Genomic DNA, 24,765 nt, shown 5'->3' on the forward strand with positions numbered 1-24,765 from the left:
ATCCTGGTGGATAACTTTGGGATGTCATTAGAATGACCTTGGAAATGTGCACACAAAATCAGACAAGACAGAAGAGACAAGCAAAATTAATGGGAGGTAATTTAATGATCTCTAAGAGTTGTCAAAAGGATCTAAAAATAATTGAGAATAGAATCAAATAATAAAAAAATGAATAGACTGTAAACAAGTGCTAAAACAACTTCTCTCTCTTAACAACTCCTGGTTGGTTGGCATACTCATCAGAGAATTAAGGGAAAATCCAGGCTCACTGTAAGACTTGGAGTTCCCAGTAGCTTTGCATAGCGAAATTTTCCAGGCTAGCTAATGGGCTGTGACTAGAACTTGTAAAGCATAACTTCTCCCATATTCTAGTAGGAAAGAGTCAGAGACCACCCAGATACAAAGGGATGGAAGAGTAGCTTCTACCTCATCATGGGATGTGTCAAATTCATACGGAAGAGCAGATAGGATGAGAATTGTGGTGTGGTTGCCATTTTGGAAAGTACAATCTACTACATCAGATACTTGGAACACTTCAAAAGAAATTTTAATATGTTATCTTTATAATTTACAGTGCAGTTAAACATGTTTAATTAAATACATTAAATTATAAAACTATCCTAAGAAGGGACTTTTTTTTTTTTTTTTTTTTTTTTGTCTTTTTAGCTGTTTCTTGGGCCGCTCCCGCAGCATATGGAGGTTCCCAGGCTAGGGGTCCAATCGGAGGTGTAGCCACTGGCCTACGCCAGAGCAGAGCCACAGCAACGCGGGATCCGAGCCGCATCTGCAACCTACACCACGGCTCACGGCAAAGCCGGATCGTTAACCCACTGAGCAAGGGCAGGGACCAAACCTGCAACCTTATGGTTCCTAGTCGGATTTGTTAACCACTGCGCCACGACAGGAACTCCAAGAAGGGACTATTTTTTGCTAGGTTTATAAGTGAAATAATAATGTTTGTAAGTTAAACTTAAAATTTAGGTAAGTGGCTTCCTCTTAGAATATTAAAAAATCAGAGAGAACATCACTCACACCCTAAGAAAAAGTAGAATGATCTATACAATCATAACTCTTCTGGCATCCATTAGAGAGTAGAGGTTGTAGGGCAACCAACTAGCCTGAAATCGAAGAGAAAATAGGAACCTCCAAGGGAAAAATAGGAGTTCTAGCTAATTTGAAGTAGAGCAGGGGAAGAAGACAGATCCACCATAAAAGCAGCTAAGAAAAATTCCTCTAAATTTCTAAAGTCAAGTTTGAATATCATGAGAGTATAGAAATGCTAGAAGTCACAGAAAAAAGTGCTCTTACCCACTCACAGGCTCTTTTCCACAGACCTCATGAAAAATACTGGGCAGAGTAGAAGGTGGGAGAAAGCCTTCCTCATGGTTCAGGCCTATGGAAGGAAGATAGGAAAGATCAGACTGACTTCTCATCAGAAACTAACAAAGCCTGTCTATGGAGGGACATCTTTAAGGTGCTGGAAGGGAAAAACTGTCAACCCCAAATTCAATACCCAGTGGCAGAGTCTTTCAAATATGAAGGGAAATTGAGACTTTTCAGATAAACAAAGAACGAGATCATTTATTACTAATAGATATGAACTACAGGAAATCTTTTTCTTTTTCTTTTTCTTTTTGGTCTTTTTAGGGCTTCACCCTCAGCATATGGAAGTTCCCAGGCTAGTGGTTGAATCAGAGCTGCAGTCACTGGCTTACACCACAGCCACAGCAATGCCAGATTTGAGGCATGTCTGTAAACTACACTGCTGCTCATGGCAATGCCAGATCCTTAATCCACTGAGCAAGGCCAGGGATCGAACATGCATCCTCATGGATACTAGTTGGGTTCTTCACTGCTGAGCCACAGTGAAAACTCCTGAACTACAGGAAATCTTAAACGGATTTCTTTAGGCAGAAGGAATATGATATGAAAGAGAAACTAAGATTTACACAAAAATTGTAAAAATGAATAGACTGTGGAACTCAGAACACTAAACATTATTTTGGGAGCACATCTATAATCCAGTCTGATTACACAGGCTACTTAATTTACCTGAACTTCCCTGAAGGAAATCTAGCCTTCTAAAGTATAATAAGAATGGTGATTTATATACTATTTTGGGGGAAAAGTTAACTTAGGAAGAAAGAGATTGAGACGTTTATTAAAGGGCAAGTAAATTTTAATTTGTGTGGTCAAAAGTAAAAAATAAGTAATGAAGATAAGACAAATTCAAGGAAGTAAAATAAACACTGAAAAATCTAAAGAGTAAAAGGATTACATTTTAAAATCTATCATGTTAAAAATTTAAAACTTAAAAGAAAATAGTTCCAAATATTCATGAGATGAGGGTTTGATCCCTGGCCTCGCTCAGTGGGTTAAGGATCTAGCGATGCTGTGAGCTGTGGTGTAGGTCACAGATGTGGTCAGATCCCACATTGCTGTGGCTGTGGTGTACGCTGGCGGCTACAGCTTCAATTTGACCCCTAGCCTGTACTTCCACATGACACAGGTGTGGCCCTAAAAAAAGAAAGAAAGAAAGAAAGAAAGAAAATGGTTCCAGGAGCTCTCTGTGGCACAGTGGGTTAGGATCTGGTGTTGTCACTGCAGTGGCTCAGGTTGCTGCTGTGGCATGGGTTTGATCCCCGGGCCAGGAAATTCCACATGCTCTGGGGATGGCCAAAAGAAGAAAAAAGGAAAGGAAAATGGTTCCAGGATAATATTTTGACACAAAAGCCATCCTCAAAAACACCAAAAAACATATATTAACCCAAGATATCTCTTTGGACTGTATTTGACCATTCTGTAGAAAGAAAGACAAGGACATAGATGAACTGACTAATTCTTTTTTTTATGTAACTATTAATTATATTTGGTATGTGCTGATTTTTCTTCTAAGTACTTTATGAATATTTAAAAATTTAATCCTCACAAGGACCCTATGAGGTAGATACTATTATTACTTACTTACAAATGTGGTCAAGGTCACGTGGTAAATTCAAGTTTTGAAAAGAGACAAATTTTCCCTGAAGTCTTTGCTTTTAACCTCTGTGCCACTCTACTTCCCAACACAATAACTGAAAAAAACCTACATTTCAGATATAGAGAATTTTCATTACTTTTATATATCTGAAGAACATTTATAAAGACTGATTATGTAGCTGTCTACAAAGAAAATGTTAGCAAATTCAAAAAATAAATATTTTGTAGGTTATATAATCTGATCCTAATGCAATGAATAAGAAAAAAAATTAAAAGATGACCAAAAATTGTCTGCTTGAAAATTAAGAAAAACTTAGAAAATATTTGGCTCAAAGGAGAAATCAAAAGGGAAGTTACTGTGTGAGAGATGCAAATGGGCAGGCAAGGAGGTTCTGTCACTTGATTTTTGTTTGTTTGTTTTGGATACATCAGCAGTACGTGAAAGTTCCTGGGCCGGGGATCAAACCCACACCAACACCACAACACCAGATCCTTACCTGTTGTGTCACAAGGGAACTCATTATTATTATTTTTCTTGAAAGCTATAAAAAGGAAAACTTTATAACATTCCGTAAGACACTGTGAAATCGCACCAGAAAAATATTATAGCCAAAAGACCTTTCTTGTGAAAGAATGAAGATGAGAAGAAACCAAATCTACATTAAGAAGTTAGAAAAAGAACAATAAAGAGGAGTTCCCATTGTGGCTCAGCAGAAATGAATCTGACTAGGAATCATGAGGTTGAGGGCTAGATCCCTGGCCTCACTCAGTGGGTTAAGGATCCTGCATTGCTGGGAGCTGTGGTGTAGGTCACAGATGTGGCTTGGATCTGGCATTGCTGTGGCTGTGGTGTAGGCCAGCAGCTGTAGCTTTGATTAGACGCCTAGCCTGGGAACCTCCATATGCAGCGGATGCTGCCCTGAAAAGACAAAAGACAAAAAAAAAAAAAGAAAGAAAGAAAGAAAGAAAGAACAATAAAGTGATAAAATAAAAGCTTAACAATGAAATAGAAAGGAAAAAAGTAGAATAGATAAATAAATTTTAAATATTGTTATATTAAAATCTATACATTTGATAGACAATTTTTGAAAAGGATAAAAAGAAAAATTATGAAAGATCCAGAAGTAGGAAGAACAGATATTAAAATGACTAAAAGTAGTAAAAAAGAATATAATATTAAACTTTATGGCAACAAATTTAAAAACTGGAAAAAACATTGGAAAACAAGAGGAAAAATGATCAATTTTTGCAGATGATATGAGTGTAAACCTAGAAAGCCCAAAGGAATCTGGTAAAAATCTCCTAGAATTAAGAAGAGAATTTTAAAGTAGATGAATCCAAAAATATGCACACACAAAAAATCATTATCTTTTCTTTACTCTAGCAATAAGAATAGGAATGGAAAAAAATCATTTAAAATAATGAAGAGGAAACCTCTATGGAATATTTTGAAATAGATATAACAAAAAGGAAATAAGAAAATCATCCTAAAATATGTAAAAGTAGAAATGAAGAAGTGGAAAGACATGCCATATACTTGGATGAGAAGACTCAATGCCATAAAAATATTAAGCTCCCTCAAATCGTGTATATATTTCACTAAAACTCACAACAAGGTGGGTATTTTGGTGTGTTTGCTTTTGGCAATTGGATAAAGTGATCTTAAAATTTCTAGAAATAAACCAAACAATGAAGAAAAGGTAAGTAATTTTAGAAAAATAAAGATGAGGCAGACTTCCTCATCCATTATTAGAATGCTCTATAAAGCCATTATATGCAAATAAGTACCTTATTTTATCCCTATTTTATTGCACAAGGATATAGTACAAATATATGAGTAAAAAATAAGGATAAAGCAAAACTCTTGCCAGAAAATCTCATAGATTAAATGTACTATATTGTGCAGGAAAACTTTCCCGATCAAAACTGAGAAGTCAAAAGCTATTAGAGAAAAGATAGGCATATTTAACTATAACAATTATCTCCTTAAAGACAAACATAACACAAAAATATCATTGTCATAGTAGGTTTTCAGAAATATATCTATAACATATGTAACATTTAATTTTTATAATATGTGAATATTTATTATAAATTTACAAAAGAAACAAGAACAAACCAGTAGGAAAATGGGCAAAGTATATCAATGGGTAGTTTATAGAAAAACAATCCAAGTGACCAAGAAATATGGAGAGATCCTCAAATTCACCAAAAGTGGGGGGAAGGCAAATTAACAATGAGATGTAATTTTACACATGCTAGATTATCTAAAATTTAAAAGATCTGTAACACCTCTTGTTGGCAGCGTTATAGGAAAGGGATCACTTTCATGGATGGAATTAGAAATGCTACAGCCTCTTGGGGAAGCAGTACAATGATAGTCACTAAAATTTAAAATACACTCTTCAGGCCAGCAATCTTTTTCCTGGGAAACTGTCCAATAGAAATAAAGTCACCAGAACATAAGGATTCATATAAAGTGTTTTTTTGGAAGGAGGGAGTTGTTCTGAGGTTCTCTTGCAAATTGTCTGTGAAAGCTACGATGTGTTTCCAGTAATAGGGGAGCGGCTGAATAAACTACGGCGTAGACATAGGATGTAGTGACACAGCCGTTAAGGGGAATGGCATAGAGCTGGCGAATTGACAGGAAGAATTTCAAGAGGCGTTATTGATGGAGTAAAGCACAAGCAGAAAAAAAGAAAGGGGGGTGGGTATGTGGTTCTATTTTTGGAGAACAAACGATGATCAGAAAGCACCTGTGTGTGTGTTGTGTGCATCTTTATATGATTATATAGCCATGAGTAAAAATAGGAAAGATACCTATTAGATTATTAATATGGGTTATCTGGGTAGGTTGGGTAGGTTGGGAATTGATATGTTTGTAAGAGAAGAGGAGGCACCATGTCTATAAAAGGAACACCATTCAAAATGGCTATCATTAACAAGTCAACAAATAATAAATGTTGGAAAGGCTGTGGAGAAAAGAGTACTCTCCTCCAGTGTTGGTGGGAATGTAAACTGGTACAACCACTATGGAAAAAAGTATGGAGGTACCTCAGAAACTTAAATATAGAACCACCATACGACCCGGCAATCCCATTCCTGGGCATGTATCCAGACAAAACTTTCCCTGAAAGATACATACACCCTTATGTTCATTACAGCACTATTCACAATAGCCAAGACATGGAAACAACCTAAATGTCCATCAACAGATGAATGGATTAATGGATTAACAAGATGGGGTACATATACACAATGGAATATTACTCAGCCATTAAAATAATGCCATTTGAAGCATCATGGATGGAACTAGAGACTCTCATACTACGTGAAGTAAGTCAGAAAGAGAAAGACAAATACCATATGATATTACTTATATCTGGAATTTAATATATGGCACAAATGAACCTATCTACAGACAAGAAACAAAGTCATGGACATAGAGAACAGACTTGTGGTTGCTGAGGGGGATGGGGAGGGAGTAGGATGAACTGGAAGTTTGGGGTTAGTAGATGCAAACTATTGCATTTGGAGTGGATAAGCAATGAGATTCTGCTGTATAGCACAGGGAACTCTGTCTTGTCACTTGTGATGCAACATGATGGAGGATAATATGAGAAAAAGAATGTATGTATATACAAAATATATAAAGACTGCACTGAAAAAAAAAGAATGTGTGTATATGTGTATGACTGGGACAATTTGCTGTACAGCAGAAATTAATAGAATATTGTAAATCAATCATAATTTTTAAAAGGAAAAAAAAGGAAGCAAACAAAAAGACAGCCCACAAAGGACCACACAGGTACCTATATTTAAATCAATTACATACAGGAATTTTTGAAAATGGATGAATGTGTATTGCTCAGGCACATTGGTCAATTTAAGGGAAACCGTCTCCCAGATAACATCTTCCTTTCTAGGGAAATGTGCTATTTTCAGGCGTACCCCCGCACTAACACATTCTCTAGGAAAGAATTTGTGATTGTGGGAGTCCCATTCTTAATTCTAAGACTTCCTCTTCCATGGCATAGTGTTTCAAGTGTTTTATTGCAGAAATAGCACTCAGAAAGGCTTTGGCATCCTTTGGGGTTTCGACCTCTGTTCCTTCTTGTCCATCCTTCCTTCCGTGAAATGACTCCCTGGTTAACCTTTCTAAGTAAAGCAAATCACCCCATTTTGGGCAGATCTCTAGGTGTGTGGGGCCAACGTTTTTCCCTCCCCACACCCCACAACAGGGAAGCCAGAAGGTGAAGGTACCTGGAGAATGCCCAATTGCTCTTTAGATCATAGGTCTTAGAACTTTAAAGTTGTCTAAATTGTGAACTTCAGGATCAAACAGGAGGTAAAAGACACAGAAGCCAAGAAAACTAACTCAAGATACCATTAGTCAGCCCATGCTGTTGACTGCCCCCTCAGTGTTTACAGAATGTTTACTGGTTTTACATTCCATGTTCACATCTGTCTGCCTCCCTCCGCCTCCTCATGGTGGAGCAATTTCCTTCACTTCAAAGGATGCTCCAGGTGCAGGGAGGACCCTAGGGGTGTGGTCCCACCTCAGAATCTGGCTCCTCTTCTTAAGGAACCATGTCTTCTCTTCCTCTCATCCCAAGTTGACTTTGGGAGCTATTCCTAAATTTGTTCATCTGCTTTGGAACCCAGAGAGTGAGAAGGAAATGTAGATTTTTTTTTCCTCAAGCCATTGACCCTAACTTTGTCATGACACTTTGAACTGATTAATGGCAAAAATGAGGTGGGGGGGGAGGTTAAGCATACATGTCACTGAGGAGAAAATGACACAATTTAAAGGGAGGGAGGTGAATAGGCTGTGGGAGATTAGTTCTAAGCCATTAACTTTTGGTTTGGTGTGTTATAGAGAAGTAGTTAATGATGCCATGTCCAATGCATCTTGCCACGTTATATGCTTCTCCCAACAAGAATTAGGGACTATTTCTCCTCCTCTGTGGATCTGCCTGCACTGGCTTTGGGTTAGGGTGGGAGTTCCAGAGCCAAGGCATCGAGAGGCCTTGCGGTTTCTACTCTTACCCTCCTGGAGTCCCGAGCTGGCCATGCTGTAAAGAAGCTCAGGCTGGCCTGCTGGTGAATGAGAGGCTTTCGGGAGAGAACCGAGGCTCTTAGCAGACATGGGAGTGGGGCCATCTTGGATTTCCAGCTGAAGGCAGCCTTACAAGTGATCTCAGGCAAAACCCACAGATAAATAGCTCAGCCAACCCCCAGAATTATGAGAAATACCAATAAATGGTTTTTGGTATAGTCACTGAGTTTTGAGGTGGGTTCCTCCTACAGCCATAGCTAATTAATACAGAGGCTTGGGCATTTGAGAATCTATCTTTTTTCTTTTCTAGTGTTTCAAGCATAATGAGGTTCCACTTAAATTTTTTTTCCCTCGAAATCTGGGAAAACACAATCTCTACATGGACACAAATAATTCCTAAGTACCATGTGCTTAAAAGTTCCTAGCAAAAGATAGAAGATTGCAAAGGTAGACACTACATTTTCTGTCTTCTCTTCAGTATCCTATACCCAGGACAGCACCGTATGGCTGGTGGGAGGTCAGCATATGTTGACCAAATTGTCTCTGGGGACACCTGTTGCTGCTTTCATCTCATTTTCTCAGTCCTCGCATGTGTCACAAAACAAATGGGAACTTGTAGTTGTTTGGGCTCTTACCTCGTGTTCCCTTCTTGCCTCACTTGAGCACATAGAAAGCTCTCAAAGATCCCAGCCTGGAAGAAGAGAATCTCTCTCCAGTTGGTGAAGGAACTGCTCATCATTGGTCAGGTGCACCGATTCGAGTAATATTAATGGCAGGAGCAGCAGCTAATGTATACTGATCCCTTATCAATATGCCAGTTAGCACACTATTCACTTTACCTGATTTAACTCATTCAGTTAATTGGTTATTTATCATTTCCATAAGGCAATTAAGGCACAGATGGGCTAATTTGCCTGCCCAAGCTAGCACGGTTCCAAGGCAGAGTCTTAGCTCTGAGCAAATGCTCTGGCTCTTTGTGGCTAATTGTATAGTTACAACTGAAAGTTTTAAACAAAGGGACATGAAGCGCAGTCATTATAAAAGTTAACTCACAAGAGATCACCTATAAATTATAATCTCGCAAGCTTTTAATTATCACTGTACTTCTTATTAGTCAAGAAACAAGTATTACTGAGAGGGTAACATGTTTTTGCCTATATACAGAATGCCACAAAGCATGTAGACGAATACAAAAAAATAACAACACAATATAAGAGTTCTGGCTCTAAAGCTATTTACACTATTTCGAAGAGATCAGACTTATATGATGCAATGGCCAAAGAAGAAGACAAGATACAATTAAAAAAACAGCAAAAGATTTGAGAGACCTCACCTCTTACAGAGAAGAATCTGAGTCATATTTCAAATCTCTCTTTCTCCTCGAAGCCAAACCACAGCTTTCCTTTTGGGATGTCACAGCACTAAAAGATGGTTCGATAGGCCAGACTAACCTGTGTAGCAACTAGAATAATCTCCAGAAAAAAAATTTACTTTGGGATTTAAGATGATCAAAACTGATTACTTTTCAAGAGGCTTAGAAACCCAAAGCTGTAAACACAGCTGGAGAAACACTTGAATGTGGGTCCATAAAAACTCCAGTGAATAATCCATCCTTCTGCCTCATGACGTGGACACTACACTGCATACATGAGCCTATGGGGAAGCAGTAAATATTTTTATTCAACCTTGTTGGTGGAGAGAAAGGAAAAATGTATAGAGACATGCCCACCCACATCTTTGATGTAATGTAAATATCTTTCTTGTTTTATTGAAGTACAGGCTAAAGGATTACATTCCGCCCAGCCACTAAATTGTAACCCAGGGACATTATAACCAAGCTTGCAAACATTGGGTTTATCATCATACCAATAGAACTATTTTTATTGCATGAAAAATAGCTGTTCTGCTATTTTTTTTTTTTTTTGAACCATGGTTAATAGAACTGGGGCCAATTTTTACTGTATAGAGTAATTTTGATTTATCAAGACCTTCTGCCCCTGGAAAGATAGACATCTATGTATTAACAATGATTTTCTCTGACAGTACAATTAGGGGTGTTGGTTATTTACCTCTTTCTGCTTTTTGTTGTTTTTGAAATTTTTCAAAACAGCGTGTGTCATTTATATGAAAGACATTATGATTCTTAAAATGCAATCAACTTACTTAACTTCCTTATGGAAAGACATTCCTATACCATTTAAATAATTTGCCCTTAACTACTTGCCTGCCAAATACATCCTTGTCTTCAGCTCATTTGAAAATGATTTTCTCTTCCAAGCAAAGTTTTATAATCAATTTTCACTGATACCTAGAAATTTACTTTTATCAAGGCTAAGAAAACTTTGACCCAGGATTAAGCCTTGGAAAGAAATCACTGTGAGGAGGAAAGAAATTATGCCTTAAAAATTTCTTTTTCAGATGACTGGCTGTGTAGTTCATTAGCAAGAGACACAAAAAGTACTTTCTAAAATAATAATGCTCCAGAACCTTGTTCTTTGAGATAACAAGGCTCTGTTTTTGCAGGTGGCCTTCTACTCAAAGAACAAAAACTGGAAGCATCCATTGAATTGCCCTGTTTACATGTGTTGAGTCATGCTAATGGGACAGAGCTAATCAAGCTTTGGGTACAAAGCCCTTTATGTGAGGGAAAAGGACCTGTTTCAGATTCACTAACCCCAGATGCAAACACTTTCATGAGTCTCTACAAAGACTTGAACCTTCTGAGGAAGATCTCAGAGGGACAGAATAGAAGGATCATGTGAGCCACCTACAGAATTATAGATTTTCTAGTGGCCACATTTTTTTAAAGTAAAAGTAAACAGATAAGTTAATTTTAACATTATGTTCCACTTAACTAAATATATCCAAAAGAATATCATTTCAATATTAAAAATGTATTCAGATAATGTATATTCTTTTTTTTTCTTTTTGGGGTTGCACTTGTGGCATGTGGAAGTTCCCAGGCTATGGGTTGAATTGGAGCTACAGCTGTCAACCTACACCACAGCCACAGCAGTGTTGGATCTTTAACCCACTGTGCGACGCCAGGAATCGAACCCACATTCTCATGGATACCATCCAGGTTCGTTTCCACTGAACCACAACAGGAACTCTCAGATAATGCACATTCTTTTTTTATCGGTCTTTGATTCCAGTGTGTATTTTACGCTTACAGCACAGCTCACTGGCCACATTTAGATGGCTCAAGAGTCACATGTGGCTAGTGGCTAAGCTATGGGACAGGGCAACACTAAGATAAACATGTTATTCTCACCAAGTAGAATTATAAGGTCTACATTTTTTTTTTACATTGAGATATAATTCACACACTGAAATCCATCCTTTGAAGCATACAATTCAGTGGTTTTGAGTATCTTCACAAGACTATGCATTACCATTAATTCCAGAACATTTTCATCATCCCCTAAAGAAATCCCATACCATTATCCATCACTCCCACTCCCTTCCTCCCCAAGCCCTGACAACCACTAATCTGTGTTCTGTCTCTATGGACATTTATATATAAATGGACTCCTACAATATGGGGCTTTTTGTATCAGACTTCTTATACTTAGCATAATGGTTTCAAGTTTTATCCATGTGGCAGCATGTAATCTGTATGTCACCCCTTTTCAGAGTTGAATGCTATTCCACTATTAAACTATTCATCACCCGATGGGACTTGGGGTTCTTTTCACATTTTGGCTACTATGAGCAATGTGGTTATGAACATATATGTGAGGATACATACTTTTAATTCTCTTGGGTAGATACCTAGCAATAGAATTGCTGGGTCAAATGGTATCCCTCTGTTTAACTTTTTTTTTTCCCAGCTGCATCCGTAGCATGTGGAAGTTACTGGTCCAGGCATCAAACCTGAGCCGTAGCAGAAACAATGCCACATTCTTAACCATCAGGCCACCAGGGAACTCCTCTATGTTTAACTTCTTAAGCAACTGCCAAACTGTTTTCCAAAATGATTGCACCGTCTTATCTACCCACCAGCAATGTCTGAAGGTTCCCATTTCTCCAACACTGGTTACTGTCTGTCTTTTTTATTATAGCCATTCCAGGGGGTGTGACGTGTAAATCTCTTTAACAAATGTGGGGTCAGCTGGAGTTTCACAGGTTAAAAAATATAAACTGTGCTTACAAAAGTGCAGCAAGGGCTATGATATTCCTAATGATTTCAAAGAGTATAGATTAAGGTCCCATTTGCAGCTTTGTCAAAAAGCTGCTTTATTTTCTCTATGCCATCCGCGAGGTGAGTTCCTTTAGCAATAGTAACTAATGCTTTTCTGCATTTCCCCAGTGTTTTTCTCTTATTGTGTTTGTTTGTTTGTTTTGGCTGTGCCTGCGGCATGCAGAAGTTCTGGGGCCGGGGACTGAACCCACACCATAGCAGCAACCCCATTGACAGCAGCGACAATACAGGATCCTCAACCCACCGAGCCACTGGGGAACACTCCAAGTGTTTTATGTGTATTAGCTCTTTGAACCCTCAGATTGGCCCTAGGTGCTATAATTACCATCTTCATTTTATGGATGAGCACTCTGAGGTCTGGCAAGGTTAAGTAATTTGCCCAAGATCCTGCAGCTTAGGGTTCATGCTTTTAAGCCCTCAACATACTTTATCTTATTTGTTAACACTGCTTAGCAGGTAGTACTCAGTGGTCTCCCCTAGACCAGTGGTTCTCAAAGTGTGCTCCCAAGACCAGCCACATCTGTGAGCACATTAGAAGTGCAAGCTCTCAGGCTCTACCCAGACTGACTGCATCGCAAATTCTGAGGGTGGGATCCAGCAACTTCTGTCCTAACAAGCCCTCCATCACTCTGATGCATGCCAGTATTTGTATTTGTTTTATTTTATTTTACTTGATTTTATTTTTTGTCTTTTGTAGGGCCACACTTATGGCATATGGAAGTTCCCAGGCCAGGGGTCAAATTGGAGCTGCAGCTGCCAGCCGACACCACACCCAGAGCAATGCCAGATCCAAGCCTTGTCTGCGACCTACACCACAGCTCATGGCAATGCCAGATCCTCAACTTACTGAGCGAGGCCAGGGATTGAACCCACGTCCTCATGGATATTAGTCTGATTCGTTACCACAGAGCCACAGTGGGAACTCCCAGCATGCCAGTATTTGAAAACCACACATCTAGAGCAAGAACATCCTAGGATCACAGTTTATGGACAAACCCCTATGGGAAAGATACAGTGGGAGGTGCATCCAGTCTGAGGATTCAGTGCTGAAAAGGACATGATGTCCTCCCAGTGCTTAAAGTCAAGTGAATTTGATGAATGGGTGACTCGCCATTACCTTATAGTACAACTGGCTCTAAAGTAACGCATGCACATGATGCTCCCCCTAGGGAAGGATGGGAAAGCATCCTGGAGGAAAAGCCTTCTGGCTTCCAATAAACTTAAAAAGCCAACATCATTTTCAGGTTATTCCAGTGTATTTGTTACTCCTGTTACTTTCTAAGGAGAATCCAAATTCTATAGCATGGACTTCAAAACACTTTATGAACTGGCTCCTATCTCTATCCTCACCTCTTCTCCCCTGCAGCTCCTTCTACTCAAAGTGGGGCCCACAGGGCATGCCCTCATCACCGAGGACCTCTGAAAGGCAGAATATCACACCTCATTCCTGACCTACCGAATCGGAATCTGCACTTGAGCAGGAACCTCAGGGGGTTTGCCTGCATATTGAAGTTTCCCCAGGGAAGGAGCTAGCCATTCTCCCAAACTGCTAGATTATATCCCCTATGTGGTACCCTTTGCCCGGATCGCCCTCCCCCACCACTGGCTCCTCTGACCCCCAGAGAAGTTGGACATCCTTTCATAACAGCACCCAGACAGCAGACTGTTCATTTACCCAATTTGTCCTCAGTACTGGATTGTGAGCTTCTCAAGGGCAGGGAAATCGGCTTATTTTTCTCTGTAATTTGCAGGGATTTGGGACCGACTTGCCTCCTTGCTCAGTCACCGCTCATTTGGTGAACAACGTGGGAATAAAGACAATGTGCAAAATACCCAATGCAGACGCCACATCCTGGGTGCACTTTACCTCAGGACTTAGCCTCCCCTCTGTCACAGTCACCCAGTTCTGGTCATTTGTCTGGTTCATTGGCGCCAGAGAGAACCAGACAGAAAGTTAGGACAGCGGGAGATCGGGAAGTGGCTCGGGGTTAGTAAAAAGAAAGTCTTGGGAGTTCCTGTTATGGCTCAGTGGTTAATGAACCCATCTATGAGGATGCAGGTTCGATTCCTGGCCTCACTCAGTGGGTTAAGGGTCCACTATTGCTGTGGCTGTAGCATAGGCCAGCAGCAATAGCTCTGATTTGACCCCTAACCTGGGAACTTCCACATGCTGCAGGTGCAGCCCTAAAAAGACAAAAAACAAAAAATAGCAACAACAACAACAACAACAAAAAAGTCTAGTTTCTACTTTAGAAAAGATTGCACTATGACTTTTTATTGTATTTTGATTTTCCAAATCCCAACATCAAAAGATGGAGGAGGGGACCTGACAGAAGGCAAGCATGGGGTTGAGAGTGGGGTTCTGCATACAGAGCCCATTTGGGGTAATTTCATCCTTTCATTTCACATCCTTGGGTTTGTCCCCCACCCCACCCTGGATCAAACACTAAAATTCTAATATTGGACAGATGTTAATGTAATCTAAGGTAGGCAACTTTGGGAAATTAAGGTTTTATTTGAACAGACCTCTGAATCAGTTTCCGAAAGCTCTTTTGGAAACAAGTGACACGAAGTTCTATGCTTCCTCTGTTTCCCTGGACATTTTTACAAACATGGTTTATTGTATTTTTATTTTTTTATGAGAAGGAAACCCTTGAATGGAACCGGCTTCAGAAAGATGTGGACACGTCGTACAGCAGGAAGAGCAGGTTCTGAGCAGGAAGGCTGGTATTTGCAATTAATCCAACTTTGTTCTGAGTGATTCAGTTCTTTAGAAAACCCACTGAGGTCTCAATGAGTGCGTCGATTGGAAAATCCTGACAATTTCCAAGATGCTAGCTTTGCATGTTAATGCCCCGGTGTCGCGAGAGGGAACAGTGAAGCACTGTTGGCCCACAGTGGGCAGCTCTCACACATGGGGACCGTCAACCTGGCCAGCTTGGAGAGACGAGAGCTCCCCTTGTGTCTCCATCACTCCCCCACTCGAGGGCTGGCAAGGGACCATTATCTCTATCCTGACATCTGAAGAGGGAATCTGAATGCCAGGAAGGAAGTTTTCCAAATCGGTATAAAAACAAAATCCTCTTATTACCACAGGATACAGTAAAGAAAACAAAGACGGAAGCTCATGAGAGGGAAAAGGTTTTTAAGCATAAATGAGCAATTTCTGAGAAAACCAGATACCCCTCATGCAGCGCAGTGACTTGTATTTGCTGGGAAAAACCAGCATGGGGGAGAGAGGAGAGGATGAGGGGAGGATACATATGTGGCCAGAAGGATAGCTCACTGTTGTCTGTGTCACAGGACTTTAAAATCTTAGGTAACTGGAAGTCAGTGGCAGTTCCTTCACCACCATGTTATTTCTGTTAGAACTAAGGTGATTCTTCTTCTTTTTTTTTTTTAACTTTTTAGTGCCATATCCGTGGCATATGGAAGTTTCCAGGCTAGAGGTCCCATCGGAGCCACAGCTGCCGGCATACACTACAGCCACAGCAATGCCAGATCTGAACTTCATCTGCAACCTACACCACAGTTCATGGCAACATCAGGGCCTCAACCCACTGAGTGAGGCCAGGGATCAAACCTGCACCCTCATGGATCCTAGTCAGATTTGTTTCCACTGCGCCACAGTGGGAACCCCCAGTAATTGTTCTCTGGGAGGGGAATTTTCATGAGTTTTGCCCAGAAGTGAATATGGTTGTAGAAGAAAGGGGGAAGCAGCTTGTCCTGTCAGTGCTCAGAGATGAAGGAAACACTGTGTGGTGGCATTTCATCATTTTAATAACATATCCTAGCTCGGGGCTTTCCAAGAGATTTCCACATGGTGTCCTGATGTCAATTCAGGATCCTTCATCCCAGACCGAGCCTGTGATGCTGCACACCTTGGGTGGCTAGAACACATCTGAGTTGGCCACTGTGATTTCTCGGTGGAAGTGAGGGTTATCTTCACCTCAGGTACACCAGAGGATGGGAGGGGAAGGAAGATCTGACTCCTTATAACATGAATGGAGATGACTCCAGGGCCACTCTTCTCCAAACTGTATGTGTTTCTCAGGTATGTGTCAAGAGTACTGTGACTAGGAGTTCCCGTCATGGCTCAGTGGTTAATGAACCCAACTAGCATCCATGAAGACAAGGGTTTGATCCCTGGCCCTGCTCAGTGGGTTAAGGATCCGGCGTTGCCATGAACTGTGGTGTAGGTTGCAGACGTGGCTCGGATCCCGCATTGCTGTGGCTGTGGTGTAGTCTGGCATCCGTAGCTCTGATTTGACCCCTAGCCTGGGGGAACCTCCATATGCCGCAGGTGCAGCCCTAAAAAGACAAAAAGACCAAAAAAAAAAAAGTGACTAAATCGTAGGAAGAGGGTTATGCTGGAATCAAATATCATGTCAACCCACTGAATTCTCAACTGAAGGAACCCAGATGTGTTTTATTTCTGCTAGAGCTACAGAGAATGTGTAACTATCCAGAGATTTATGTGTAGACCTCCTGCAGTCCTTACACAAACAGCCCCATGAGTAGGTCTGCTACTGTTCCCATTTTACAAGAGAGGGAACTGAAGCTTAGAAGAGTTTAACAACTTGCCCAAGGTGGCTTGGCTAATGAGGGGCAGAACCAGCATCTAGAGCCAGGTCTGTTTGCACCGGAACTTCAAGTTCTAGGTTTTTAACTTTTAGGTTAAATGGAAATCTGGCATTGAAAGATCTAGCTATAGGTAGTTACTCCACAAAGGAATATAGGTTTTCTTGATTTCCAGGTTACTTGTGTTCTTAAAGCTGGCCTTTCTACCTGCCTTTGAGAATTGTGCTCTCAATTTCTCCCTTTCTTGAGCATATCAGGCCCTTCTTCTTCTTTTTTTTTTTTTTTTTTTTTGCTTTTTAGGGCTGAATCTGTGGCATATGGAGGTTCCTAGGCTAGGGGTCTAATCAGAGCTGCAGCTGTCAGCCTACACCATAGCCACAGCAACACCAGATACAAGCCTCGTCTTCGACCTACACCACAGCTCACAGAAACACCAGATCCTTAACCCACTGAGCAAGGCAAGGGATTAAACATGCATCCTCATGGATGCTAGTTGAGTTCATTACTACTGAGCCATGACGGGAACTCCCAGGCCCTCCTTCTTACTGACTGTTTCTTTTCAACACAGTCATGCTCTGGTTTCTTTTATGTTCATTGTTCTTTACTTGACTCTTTTGTATCTTTCAATAAACACCCTATCCCTCTCCTCTCCTAAACAAGAAGGCTCCTCTGATTCGACTCTATGGCCCTCACCGGTCTCCCTTTCACTCTGCTGAAGTTGCATCTTCATGGTCCTTTGTGATCTCTAACTGCTGATCCCAAAGGTCTTTCCTGGTTGCCCTTCACCTTGACCTTTCTGCAGCGTTTGGCCCTGCCAACGCCCACTGCTTGGAATGCTGCATGGGCACATTAGACACACAAAAATTTATTATTTATTTATTTTTAATTTTTTTTATTTCCCCAATACATTATTTTCTTTCTACTGTTCAGCATGGTGACCCAGTTACACACACATGTTTACATTCTTTTTTCTCACATTATCATGCTTCATCATAAGTGACTAGACATAGTTCCCAGTGCTATACAGCAGGATCTCATTGCTAACCCATTCCAAAGGCAATAGTGTGCATCTATTAACCCCAAGCTTCCCATCCATCCCACCCCCTTCCCCTCCCCCTCCCCCTTGGCAACCACAAGTCTGTCCATATGACCCAGCAATCCCTTTCTTGGGCATATATCCAGACAAATCTTTCCTTAAAAAAGACACATGCACTTGCATGTTCATTGCAGCACTATTCATAATATCCAAGACATGGAAACAACCCAAATGTCCATTGACAGATGCCTGGATTAGGAAGATGTGGTAAATATACACAATGGAACACTACTCAGCCATAAAAAAGAACAAAATAATGCCATTTGCAGCAACATGGATAGAACTAGAGACTAACATACTGAGCAAAGTAAGTCAAAAAGAGAAAGACAAATACTATACAGTGTCACATATCTGGAATCTAATATATGGCACACATGAACCTTTCCACGAAAAGAAAATCATGGACTTGGAGAATAGGCAAAAATTTATTAAGTGATTCATTAAATAAAATATTCAAATGTTTTCTATAAATATAATGGACATATGGCTAAAGATCAGAAAACAAATTTTACATATAAACAGCCTTCTGCATTTTAAAAGAATTCATAAGGAAATGATTCTCATTAAGGTAACTGCCTAAGATTGAAGTGACAGACATCTTTTGCAAAGTAAGGAATACATTCAGTTGTTTTTAAAAAGATTTATAGGAGTTCCTGTCATGGCTCAGTGGTTAATGAATCCGACTAGGAACCATGAAGTTGCAGGTTCAATCCCTGGCCTTTCTGAGTGGGTTGGGGATCCAGCATTGCCTTGAGCTGTGGTGTAGGTTGCAGACGTGGCTTGGATCCCGCATTGCTGTGGCTCTGGCTTAGGCCGGAGGCTATAGCTCTGATTAGACCCCAAGCCTGGGAACCTCCATATGCCGAGGGTATCACTTATATCTGGTATCTACTATACAGCACAAATGAACCTTTCCACAGAAGAAAATCATGGACTTGGAGAATAGACTTGTGGTTGCCTGGGGGGAGGGGGAGGGAGTGGGATGGATTGGGAGTTTGGGGTTAATGGATGCCAACTATTGGATTAATAATGAGATCCTTCTGTGTAGCACTGAGAACTATGTCTAGATTCTTACAACAAAGCATGATAATGGGAGAAAAAAGTGTATATACATATATGTGTAACTGGGTCCCCATGCTGTACAGAGGGAAAAAAAAAATGTGTTGGGGAAATAATGATTAAAAAAAAAAAAGAATGTAGAGTCCCTAGAAATGGAAATGTTTACGTGGAGGCAAAATCTTCAAGATATTAATCATGTATGGCTTTACATAAAGAAATAATATCATGGTCTGAGTAAATAATGTCGAAATAAAAAAAATAAATGATATTATATGCTAAAAATAAAATGTAGTAATAATGTAAAAAAAGATTTATATATTTCTGGTTAATATATTTTTAAGTTGTAGGCATATGTTACATAAAACTCAAAATGGACCATTTGCATGGTGACTGGAGTTAACAATACTGTGTTGTATATTTGAAAGTTGCTAAGAGAGTAGATCTTAAAAGTTCTCATCATGAGAAAAATAATTCTGTAAATATGTGGTAATCATTTTGCAGTATATACACATTTCAAATCATGTTGTACACCTAAAACTAATACAGTGTTATATGTCAATTACATCTTATTTTTTAGAAAGAATAATTGACTTAAATGCAAGAGCAAAAGCTAAAACTCTTAGAAGAAAACATGAGTCAGTCTTCACAAATCAAAGATTGAATTAGGCAATTGTTTGTTAGATATAACACATAAGAAAAAACAACAAAAGAATACATAAATTGGTCTTCATAAAAATTAAAACTTTTTGTACTTCAAAGGGTACCATCAAGAAAGTAAAAAGAGGAGTTCCTGTCGTGGCTCAGCGGAAACAAATCTGACTAGCATCCATGAGGACGCAGGTTCAATCCCTGGCCTCAATCACTGGGTTAAGGATCTGGCATTGCTGTGAGCTGTGGTGTAGGTTGCAGACTCGACTTGGATCTCTGTTGCTGTGGCTCTGGTGTAGGCTGGCAGTTACAGCTCCAATTCGACCCCTACCTGGGAACCTCCATATGCTGCAGGTATGACCCTAAAAAGACAAAAGACAAAAAGAGAAAAGTGAAAAGAGAACGCACAGAATGTGGGAAACTATTTGAAAATCATATATCATATAAAAAACCTGTCTTTGGAATATATAAAGAACTCTCCAGGCTCACCTCAAGTTCTGTGTTTGAGCAATAAAGTAGAAACAACAAAAAAGTATATAAAGAACTCTTACAACTCAACAACAAAAAGACAAAGGAGCCAGTTAAGAAATGGGCAAATGATCTGAATAGATATTTCTCCAAAGAAGATATACAAATAGTCAGTAAATCCATGAAAAGAAACTCAACATCCTGAGTTATTAGGAAACTACAAATCAGAAACATGAGATACCACTTCACACACATTGGCATGACTAAAATAAAAAAAGACAACAGAGACCTGCTATAGAGCACAGGGAACTCTGCCCAATATTCTGTGATAATCTATATGGGAAAAGAATTTGAAAAAAAATGGATGTGCATACACGTATAACTGAATGACTTTGCTGTACAGCAGAAATTATTACAACATTGTAAATCAACTACACTTTAATAAAACTTTTTAAAAAAGGAAAAAAAAGACAATACAAATGTTGACCTACAATGAGGTATCATTTACACCCATGAGGATGGTTATTATGTTAAAAAAAAGAAAAAGAAAATAATGACAGGCCAGGATGTGTAAAAATTAGAACTCTTGTGCATTGCTGATGAGACTGTCAAACTGTGAAGCTATTGTGGAAAATAGTAGTTCCTCAGAACAAACAAACAAATATAGATTAAACATTGGGGAGTTCCTGTTGTGGCTCAGCAGGAACAAGCCTGGCCAGTAACCATGAGGATGTGGGTTCAATCCCTGGACTCGCTCAGTGGGCTAAGGATCCGGCATTGCCCTGAGGTGAGGTGTAGGTCACAGACGTGGCTAGGATCCCATGTTGCTGTGGCTGTGGTGTTAGGCCAGCAACTGTAGCTCCCATTCGACCCCTAGCTTGGGAACGTCTATGTGTCCAACCTGCTGCCCTAAAAAGCCAAAAAAAAAAAAAAAAAAAAACCCAAAAAACCTCAACTATCATATGATCCAGCAATTTCATTTCTGGCTATGTATCCAAAAGAATTGAAAGAAAGGACTCAAACAGATATTTGCAAACCCACATTTAGAGCAGCAACAGCCAAAAGGTTGAAGCAACCTGAGTATCCATCAACAGATGAATGGATAAACAAAACAGGGTATATACATGAGATGGACTATTATACAGCCTTAAAAAGGAAGGACTTTTTTTTGTCTTTTGTCTTTTTAGGGCCGTACCTTCGGCATATGGAGATTCCCAGGCTAGGGGTCTAATCAGAGCTGTTGCTACCAACTTACACCAGAGCCACAGCAACACCAGATCTGAGCCTGTCTGTGACCTACACCACAGCTCACGGCAACGCTGGATCCTTAATCCACTGAGGGAGGCCAGGGATCTAACCTGCAACCTCATGGTTCTTAGTTGGATTCATTTCTGCTGTGCCACAAAGGAAATTCCACGAAGGATATTTTGACATAGGCTATGACGTAGATAAACCTTGAAGACATATTGCTAAGTGAAATAAGCCAGGCATCTAAAAACTACAACAAACTACTGAATATAAAAAGAAGCCAATTCACAGATAACAGAGAACAAACTAGTGGTTACCAGGGTGGTAGGGGGGCGCATGGGGGTTGGGGGAGTGGGAGGTACAAACTATTGTGTGTAAGATACGCTCTGAGGATGTATTTACAACATGGGGGTTATAGCCAATATCTTATCATAACTGCAAGTGGAAAAGTGACCTTTAAAAATTGTATGAAATATAAATTTGTTAAAAAATTTAAGAATAAAAAATTAAAATATTAAAAAAAAATTCAGTGCTCTTAGCTGACCCAGAACCTCCTTTTTTTTTTTTTTTTTGGTCTTTTTAGGGCCGCACCTGCAGTGTATGGAGGTTCCCAAGCTAGGGGTCTAATTGGCGCTGCAGCCACTGGCCTATGCCAGAGCCATAGCAACACCAGATCCGAGCCACATCTGCGACCCACACCACAGCTTATGGCAGCACTGGATCCTTAACCCACTGAGCGAGGTCAGGGATTGAACCCTCAACCTCATGGTTCCTAGTCGGATTCATTTTCGATGCACCACAACAGGAACTCCTTACCCAGAACCTCTTAAAGCCTCCACTGCCATTGCTGCCTCTCTGAAGGGTCTGGAAGTGTCTTTAAGGAGTCTGCACCCATCCACTCCTGCCCCAGTAGCCAGTCCTCCTGCTCTTGCCTTGGAAGGATTCCAGCACGGCGGCTCAATGGGAGAGCTCAGCTCTGGGTCAAGAGGACCTGGTATTTACCTAATTCTGACTTCACGGGGCTCTCAGGGAAACTGCATTTAGGAAGCAACCAAAATAAGACCATCGGTGTCAGTTCACGACCCTCCAACTTGAAGATGTTTTTCTTTAGTGCCCCGTCACCGTTTCAAGATGGAGTGATAATTAACTTACTAGGAACAGAAGCATCTCCAGGATTTCCATTAGGCAAAACTTGGAGGCAGCCTAGTGGTTGGACGATGAGGCAGGTACAGACTTCTTGAAGCTAAGTCCACATGGCAAGCATGCAGGTTTAGACTGTTGGTTTGGGTGGATGAGGGGCCTCCATGAGATGGGAGGGGAGGGGTGGTCCCCTCCTCCTTGCCTCCAGACACCCACACACAAAACAGGACTGGAAGCTACAAGACTTCCAGAATAATGGCTATAAGGTTCTCGCCACCAAGGAACAGACCGAGCTCATGCTGCCTCGAGTAAAGGAGCAGAGTTTTGGTGCTAAGACCTCTGGCTCCTTCTGGCCTGTGTTGGCCCATCATTTCAGGTACCAAAGTGTGGCTTCACTCCCAACCTGGAAAGGCAGAGTTGTAATAGATGCAGTGTGCCTTCCAGACGGCTTATCTGCACACAGACCAAAGCCCAGCCCAAGCGTGCAAACCAGAAGCAAAGCCCTTTGCAACAGAACTCCATCGGAGGTCACGGACAGGTTCAGACCTGGGAGATGGGAAAAAAGACACCTGCTCTCCAAGTCTGACCAATCTTCAGGGTGATCAGGGTGGTTGTGGTTCGTCTGTACCTCCTCCCAGCAGATCTCAGCTGGTCAACACTCAGGCCAACACCTCTGGCTGGCTGGACTCTTGTTTTGTTTTCCATTACACACACACACTTTGGTCTAGTTTGTTTGTTTGTTTTGCTTTTTAGAGGCATGAATGGCATACGGAAATTCCTAGGCTAGGGGTCTAATCAGAGCTGTAGTGGCTGGCTTGCACCACAGCCACAGCAATGCAAGATCTGAGCTGCAACCTATACCACAGGTCACGGCAACGCCAGATACTACACACACTGAGCCAGGATGCTCGAATCTGCCTCCTTATGGATATTAATCCAATTCGTTTCTGCTGTGCCACAACGGGAACTCTCTGGTCTGGTTTTTTAAATGAATGATACCATTTTGAAAAAAGATTAAAAAAAAGAATCCTCTCTGTGTATTCACAAGAAAGCCTACAAAGCTATTTTTCTCATTATTACAAAACACTGTTCCAGTGAAAAGCCAAAATCTGCACAATGTACCAATACTGATATTTTTCCTACTATGTTTCATTGGTTGAGGGGGAACACACCTTCAATAATCTTTGGAAATATGAATCTTTTCCCATAAAAAATAATTCCTTGGTTAGAAAAAGAAGGATAATAACACTGTGTGGGTTTTCTCTTTACCTGAGCTCGATCATTTTGCAAGCGCTCTTGCTTAAAACACAGGCTTTTAAATTAATAGCAAGGTATCAAAACATCTTGTCACTCAGGACAGGATGCTCACACAATTGATCCTCATTATTTGTGGATTCTTCTTGTTTTTATAATCCCAACACAGCCATTCATCCATGGACACACTCAGACACCGCTGCTTCTTTCATCTGCTCTCATACTGTAAACAAGTGTTCTTTTCATGTTCTATTTCATGACACTTTTTTTTGTTTTTTGGCATTTTTGTGCTTTTCACTGGTGATTGCAAACTACTCAATATGGTCCCAAGCAGAGTGCCGAAGCACACTCTTAAGTACAACGGGCTGTGATGTGCCTTGCAGAGGACATAGGTGTGTTAGATAAGCTTTGTTCAGGCTTGAGTTATGGTGCCGTTGGTTATGAGTTCCATGTTAATGAATCAATAATACACACAGAATAAGGTATCTGTAGGAGTTCCTGTCATGGTGCAGCAGAAACGAATCTGACTAGGAACCATGAGATTGCGGGTTCGACCCCTGGCCTCACTCAGTGGGTGAAGGATCTGGTGTTGCCGTGAGCTGTGGTGTAGGTCGAAGATGTGGCTTGGATCCAACAGCTCCAGTTAGACCCCTAGCCTGGGAACCTCCATATGCCTCGGGTGCAGCCCTAAAAAGACAAAAAAAAAAAAAGGTGTCTGTAAACAGAAATACACATAAAACAAATTGATATATTGATTGATTGCTGAGAATGTGTTCAGAAGCTTGCAGGAAGCTAAATCTATTTCTCCTAGGAGCAGGGTTCAGTATTTGCTAATTCAGTGTTCGAAGTGACTTCATTTTTTTTCCTTTTGAGACTGCACCTGCAATATATGGAAATTCCTGGGCCAGGGATTGAATCAGAGCTGAGACTGAGGCCTACACCACAGCCATGGCAACACCAGATCTGTACCGCATCTGTAACGTATGCCGCAACCTGAGGCAATGCTGGATCCATAATCCACTGAGCAAG

At 40.6% G+C, this 24,765-nt stretch overlaps 1 protein-coding gene across 9 annotated transcripts in view; it reads right to left on the bottom strand.

The window, feature by feature from the left end:
• LNX1 (ligand of numb-protein X 1) overlaps nt 1–24,765 on the bottom strand; it is a 240,265-nt gene that overhangs the window by 152,953 nt on the left and 62,547 nt on the right. For 8 of the 9 annotated variants that reach the window (XM_021101221.1, XM_021101222.1, XM_021101224.1 and 5 more), the window contains exon 3: nt 1,309–1,393. The exons of the other annotated variant lie outside the window; for it this stretch is intronic. The gene's annotated coding sequence lies outside the window, so the exon portion shown is untranslated. The remainder of the gene's footprint in view (nt 1–1,308; nt 1,394–24,765) is intronic. 9 annotated transcript variants of the gene reach the window in all.

Source organism: Sus scrofa, chromosome 8, assembly GCF_000003025.6.
Source record: "Sus scrofa isolate TJ Tabasco breed Duroc chromosome 8, Sscrofa11.1, whole genome shotgun sequence".
Taxonomy (NCBI): Eukaryota; Metazoa; Chordata; class Mammalia; order Artiodactyla; family Suidae; genus Sus; species Sus scrofa.